This window comes from Rhinoraja longicauda, unplaced genomic scaffold (genome assembly GCF_053455715.1).
Source record: "Rhinoraja longicauda isolate Sanriku21f unplaced genomic scaffold, sRhiLon1.1 Scf002601, whole genome shotgun sequence".
Classification (NCBI taxonomy): Eukaryota; Metazoa; Chordata; class Chondrichthyes; order Rajiformes; family Arhynchobatidae; genus Rhinoraja; species Rhinoraja longicauda.
The window spans coordinates 652-7,388 of NW_027603814.1; the positions used below are offsets into that span (position 1 = coordinate 652).

The 6,737-nt window shown below is 63.7% G+C and overlaps 1 long non-coding RNA gene across 1 annotated transcript; it reads right to left on the reverse strand.

Annotated features, from left to right (window-relative positions):
- Window positions 1-4,240: 4,240 nt before the first annotated feature.
- Window positions 4,241-6,366, reverse strand: LOC144591873 (uncharacterized). The gene is made up of 3 exons (XR_013547038.1): window positions 6,074-6,366; window positions 5,527-5,633; window positions 4,241-4,259 (listed from the first exon to the last, which is right to left on the reverse strand). It is a non-coding gene; the product is annotated as an uncharacterized LOC144591873 (long non-coding RNA).
- Window positions 6,367-6,737: the final 371 nt, after the last annotated feature.

A 6,737-nucleotide genomic window follows, 5' to 3' on the forward strand; every position in this document is an offset into this window, starting at 1 on the left:
CCGTCCGCGCTCTGCCCGGTCACGGATGTCCCGGCACCTTCCCCACCCCCTCCCACGGCGTGTCCCAGTGGGCCCGCCCTCCCAATGCCCGTGACCACACTTCCAAATGCCCGTGACCACCACCCTCTCAATGCCCGTGACCCCCACCCTCTCAATGCCCGTGACCCCCACCCTCTCAATGCCCGTGACCCCCACCCTCTCAATGCCCGTGACCCCCACCCTCTCAATGCCCGTGACCCCCACCCTCTCAATGCCCGTGACCCCCACCCTCTCAATGCCCGTGACCCCCACCCTCTCAATGCCCGTGACCCCCACCCTCTCAATGCCCGTAACCCCCACCCTCCCCATGCCCGTGACCCCCACACCCCATGGCCGGTGACCCCCCCCCATGCCCGTGACCCGCCCCACCCTCCAAATGCCCGTGACCCCCCTAATGCCCGTGACCCCCCGCACCCTCCAAAGGCCCGTGACCCCCCCACCCCCCAATGCCCGCCCCCCCCATCACCACACAAGCAGCCACGGACCGGCAGCTGGAGAACACACTGGACTTTATTGAACATTTATGTCGCGACAGTGAAGCAGAACACGCCCCCCAGCAATGAATCACATTCCCTGATCACCCTCCCCCCCCCCCCCCCCACAGTCCACGGGTGGATGTGTCGCCTCAACGCCAGGAACCCCTCCCTCCCACTCCGCCCCCCGACCGGCTCCGGGCCTCGGGTCAACCAGCGCTGCAACGCTCCAGCTGTGATTGCCACCAGATGTTGATCGGGACTGTTCCCCACTGAACCCCGTCATTGCAGGAACATTATGGGAAGCAGCAGCCCCGCCCCCCCAGTGCTGTCAGTAAATGAGCAGCGACCCAGAGAGACAAGCGCAAAGTCCAAATCACCAAACCAGCTGTGGATGCGCTCATTGCTCACCCATCACCCCACGATTACAGTCCCCACCCCCCGCCCCCCAAAGCAGAAACCCCGCAAACTTGTCCCGCTCTCCACCGACGCTCCTGGACCGGCGGCGGGACACGGCGGCCCTGGGGGAGAGAGAGAGTTGGTCACAGAGCGACGCCAGCCCACCCGTGTAGCAGTAATACCGACCCCCGCCCCCCACCGGGAATAAACACCCACTCCCCCAGCACCACAGGACAGCCCAGCACAACAACAGGCCCTTCGGCCCACACTGTCTGTGCCGACCGTGCCGCCAAGACCAACTATCTGCCCGCTCGTCACCCCCCCCCACGCTCCCCGCATCTCCACGCGTCCATCCAAAAGCCTCTTTAATGCCACTGTCGTGTCTGTGTCGCCCCCCACCCCCTCAATTATCAGCAATAAACCCACCCCCACCCCGTGAATAACAGCCCCCCCCGGAAACACCCACCCCTCCCCTTACCGGATATAATATCCCCCCACACACACCACTTGCATATCCCCCCCCCACACACACACCACTGGCATATCCCCCCCCCCACACACACACCACTGGCATATCCCCCCACACACACACACCACTGGCATATCCCCCCCCCCCCCCACACACACACACCACTGGCATATCCCCCCCCCCCCCCACACACACACACCACTGGCATATCCCCCCCCCACACACACACCACTTGCATATCCCCCCCCCCCCCACACACACACACACCGCTGGCATATTCCCCACACACACACCACTGGCATACCCCCCCCACACACACACACCACTGGCATATCCCCCCCCCCCCCACACACCACTGGTATATCCCCCCCCCACACACACACCACTTGCATATCCCCCCCCCCCCACACACACACACACCGCTGGCATATTCCCCACACACACACCACTGGCATACCCCCCCCACACACACACACCACTGGCATATCCCCCCCCCCCCCCACACACCACTGGTATATCCCCCCCCCACACACACACCACTTGCATATCCCCCCCCCCCCCACACACACACACACCGCTGGCATATTCCCCACACACACACCACTGGCATACCCCCCCCACACACACACACCACTGGCATATCCCCCCCCCCCCCCACACACCACTGGTATATCCCCCCTACACACACACACCGCAGGCATATCCCCCCCCCACACACCACTGCCATACCCCCCCCACACACACACACCACTGGCATATCCCCCCCCCCCCACACACACACACCACTGGCATATCCCCCCCCCCCACACACACACACCACTGGCATATCCCCCCCCCACACACACACCACTTGCATATCCCCCCCCCCCCACACACACACACACCGCTGGCATATTCCCCACACACACACCACTGGCATACCCCCCCCACACACACACACCACTGGCATATCCCCCCCCCCCCCACACACCACTGGTATATCCCCCCTACACACACACACCGCAGGCATATCCCCCCCCCACACACCACTGCCATACCCCCCCCACACACACACACCACTGGCATATCCCCCCCACACACACCACTGGTATATCCCCCCTACACACACACACCGCAGGCATACCCCCCCCCCCCCCCCACACACACCACTGGTATATCCCCCCTACACACACACACCGCAGGCATACCTCCCCCCCCCACACACACCACTGGCATATCCCCCCTACACACCGCTGGCATATCCCCTCCACACACACACACCACTGGCATATCCCCACCCCCGCACACACACTAACCGCAGCCCCTCCCCCCACGGGATGTATCTCCCGCCCTCGCAACGGGGAATTCAACTCACCACCCCCCGCCGAAAATAACCCCCCCCCCCCCCTCAAGGGCGATGATCCCCACACCGGGAATTAAACTCACTGCCCCCCCTCCACCAGAATAAACGCCCCCCCCCCACAGTGGAATTAAAGCCACCCCCCCACAGGGGAACTAAACTTGCCCCCTCCCCGCTCCCGCCCCGGGTGTGGGGTGTGGGGTGCGGGTTGTGTGGGGCGTCGGCCCGGTTCCTACCTCAGGCTGGAGCAGAGGATGTTGATGAGTTTTCCCCGCGCTCCGAGGCTGCGGAGGGAAGGAGCGTCGTTACACGTCTACTGGCAACGGCGTGGCTGCAGCGAGGCGCCGACGGCCGGACACGCGCACACGGCCACATGCGCGCACACGTGAGCACGGGCACGCGCACAGAGGCACGGGCACTCGCCCGGACACGAGCACGGGGGGGGGGGGGGGGGGGGGGGGCGCAGAGACGGTCACGTGGATAAGTGTGAGGTTATCCACTTTGGTGGTAAGAATAGGAAGGCAGATTATTATCTGAATGGTATCAAGTTAGGAACAGGGGACGTACAACGTGATCTGGGTGTCCTAGTGCATCAGTCACTGAAAGGAAGCATGCAGGTACAGCAGGCAGTGAAGTAAGCCAATGGCATGTTGGCCTTCGTAACAAGAGGAGTTGAGTATAGGAGCAAAGAGGTCATTCTGCAGTTGTACAGGGCCCTGGTGAGACCGCACCTGGAGTACTGTGTGCAGTTTTGGTCTCCAAATTTGAGGAAGGATATTCTTGCTATTGAGGGCGTGCAGCGTAGGTTTACTAGGTTAATTCCCAGAATGGCGGGACTGTCGTATGTTCAAAGACTGGAGCGACTAGGCTTGTATACACTGGAATTTAGAAGGATGAGAGGGGATCTTATCGAAACGTATAAGATTATTAAGGGGTTGGACACGTTAGAGGCAGGAAACATGTTCCCAATGTTGGGGGAGTCCAGAACAAGAGGCCACAGTTTAAGAATAAAGGGTAGGCATTTAGAACAGAGATGAGGAAAAACTTTTTTAGTCAGAGAGTTGTGAATCTGTGGAATTCTCTGCCTCAGAGGGCAGTGGAGGCCAATTCTCTGAATACATTCAAGAGAGAACTAGATAGAGTTTTTAAGGATAGCGGAGTCAGGGGGTATGGGGAGAAGGCAGGAACGGGGTACTGATTGAGAATGATCAGCCATGATCACATTGAATAGCGGTGCGTACAGGCTCGAAGGGCCGAATGGCCTCCTTCTGCACCTATTGTCTATTGTCACAGCGCAGAAACGTGCACAGATACGCGGGGACAGGCGGACGCGCGCAGGGACAGGCGGACGCGCGCAGGGACAGGCGGACGCGCGCAGGGGACAGGCGGGCGCGCGCAGGGGACAGGCGGACGCGCGCAGAGACAGGCGGGCGCGCGCAGACAGACAGACACAGTAAGGATGTGTAAACACTGTGGACAGGGGCGGAGCTGGGGTCTGAGGGAACTTACTCTGGGTGGGACCCGTAGACGATCTTCCCCGCTGTAAAACACACACACAGTTAGTGACGCGGCCCCGCATCAGCCTGGTCTAAACACATCGATTCAGCAGCTGCCCCGTCAGCTCCGGACACACTCACACAGCGGACACGGCAGCGCTGTGACCGGCAAGCAAGAGTACGACAGGCCGCAGGTCAGGGCTGGGCCCGGCCCCGACACCGGGACACCGGCTCCCCGCCAACACCTGACCACAGGGTGGGGGCGTTCGAGGTGAAGGGAGCGGGGAAACGACTGAAGTGAGGGCGAGATGGAGGGGGGAGAGGGACGAGGAGGTGTGGGAGGGGGGAGATGGAGGGGGGTGAGATAGAGGGGGGAGGGAGAACGAGGGGAGGGTGGAGCGGAGGGAACAGGAGCTGTGGTCTGAGGGAAATTACTTACGGAGTGGAGGGTGGAGACGTGGAGGAGCTGGCGGGAGGGGGAGATGGTGGGGGAGGGGGGAAGTTGGGGGTGAGGGGAGGGGGGAGATGGTTGGGAGGGGAGCGGGGGATGAAGTTGGGGGTCAAGCAGGGGGAGATCATGGGGAATGGGAGCAGTGGAAGTTGGGGGTGAGGCAGCAGGACATGGAGTTGGAGGAGTGGGGGGCAGAGTGAGATTTACTCGGTGTTGTTGCCGGGGTCGGGCCACGAGGGTGGAGGTGCCCGGAGGATGATGCAGTCATGGGACGGGAGGGCAGAGCTGATCTTTGAGATAGGAGGATCGGACGAATAATCCCCCCTCCCCCGGGGGGCTGCGATGTGTCCGCTCTGCCCGAGGGGTGGGGGAGCAGAGACTCTCAGCCCGATGGATGTCCGGCTGGAGCTGCCAGGCAGAGAACCAGCGGCCCAGAGCCGGCACATGGGAGCATTGTCCATGACGGGCAGACAACGGGCACGGTGGGCCGAAGGGCCTTATACGGTGTTGCCTGCCCCCCCCCCCCATCCCCCTTCTCCCACCCCATCCCACACCCCACCACCCACCCCCACCCCACCCATACACACAAACCCAGCACACTCTCACCCCCCACCTCCACCATATCACCCTCCCCCCCCCACCCCACACCAGCCCCCACCCACACTGACTCGTGAATCGGGGGAACGGAACAACGTGGCAGAAGGGGCGGGCGGAGCGGGAGACGGATGGAACAGGAGAGAGGCGGGGTCGGGAAAGGCGGGGTGGGGGGGATAAGACGTCCCCCCCACTGTCTCTGAGGGGGAGGGGAGGGGGTGCTAGGCTGGGGGGGGGGGGGCGGCCCTGTCTCTCCCCACTCCTACCTTGTTTCCTCTTCCAGTACAGGACTCCCCCCACGCCGCGCCCACCGCCAGCACCGCCGCGACAACAACGAGCGCGATGATCAGCGCGGGGCTGCCCGACTCACGGACTGTCGGAGATTCAGAAACAGAGGCGGATGAAGGACTGAGATCCGGACCCCCACCCTCTGCCCCTCTTCCATCCCCCCCCCCACCCCCTCTCATCCCCTCCCCCTCTCAACTCCCCCATCCCCAACCCCCTCTCATTCCCCTTCACGTCTCACTCACCCCCTCCCGTGCCGCTCCCCTCCTCACCCCACCCCACCTGCCCTCTGCGCTACCACTCCCCTCACCCACGGCACCTGCCCTCCCATCCCCTCCCCAGTAACCTACTCACCTGCCCCTCTCCACCAACCCTCCCCTCTCCACTCCCTCTCACAAGCCCCCGCCACCCCCGCTCCCATCCCTCCCTCCCCCCCCCACCCGCTCCCCTCCCCTCTCCCCCCCCACCCGCTCCCCTCCCCTCTCCCCCCCCCCCACCACCCCCCCTCTCCCCCCCCCCCCCACTGACCCAGGAAGACCTCGAGGGGCTCGGACAGCCCCGGGTGCTCCACACGGCAGGAGAGCGGGCCCCGGTCCCCGGGCTCCACGTCGGCCCAGCGGCGCAGCTGGTAGGTGCCGTCGTGGTTGGGCAGCGTCCCGTGGGAGTGGGTCTCATCCAGGACCAGCCCGGCCCGCACCAGGTTCACCTCGATGGAGCGCGGGTAGAAGCCCGTGGTGAAGCACGACAGGCGGCGGCCATCGGCCGTCAGAGAGATGCTCACCTCGGGCTGGACTGTGGGGAGACAACAGAGAGCGGAGACAGTGAGGGGGAGACAGTGACGGGGAGACAGTGAGGGGGAGGACAGTGAGGGGGAGACAACAGAGAGCGGAGACAGTGAGGGGGGAGACAGTGAGGGGGAGACAGTGAGGGGGAGACAGTGAGCGGGAGACAGTGAGGGGGGGACAGTGAGGGGAGGACAGTGAGGGGGAGACAGTGAGGGGGGAGACAGTGAGGGGGAGACAGTGAGGGGGAGACAGTGAGGGGGAGACAGTGAGGGGGGAGACAGTGAGGGGAGACAGTGAGGGGGAGACAGTGAGGGGGAGACAGTGAGGGGGAGACAGTGAGGGGGAGACAGTGAGGGGGAGACAGTGAGGGGGAGACAGTGAGGGGGAGACGGTGAGAGTGGGGGGAG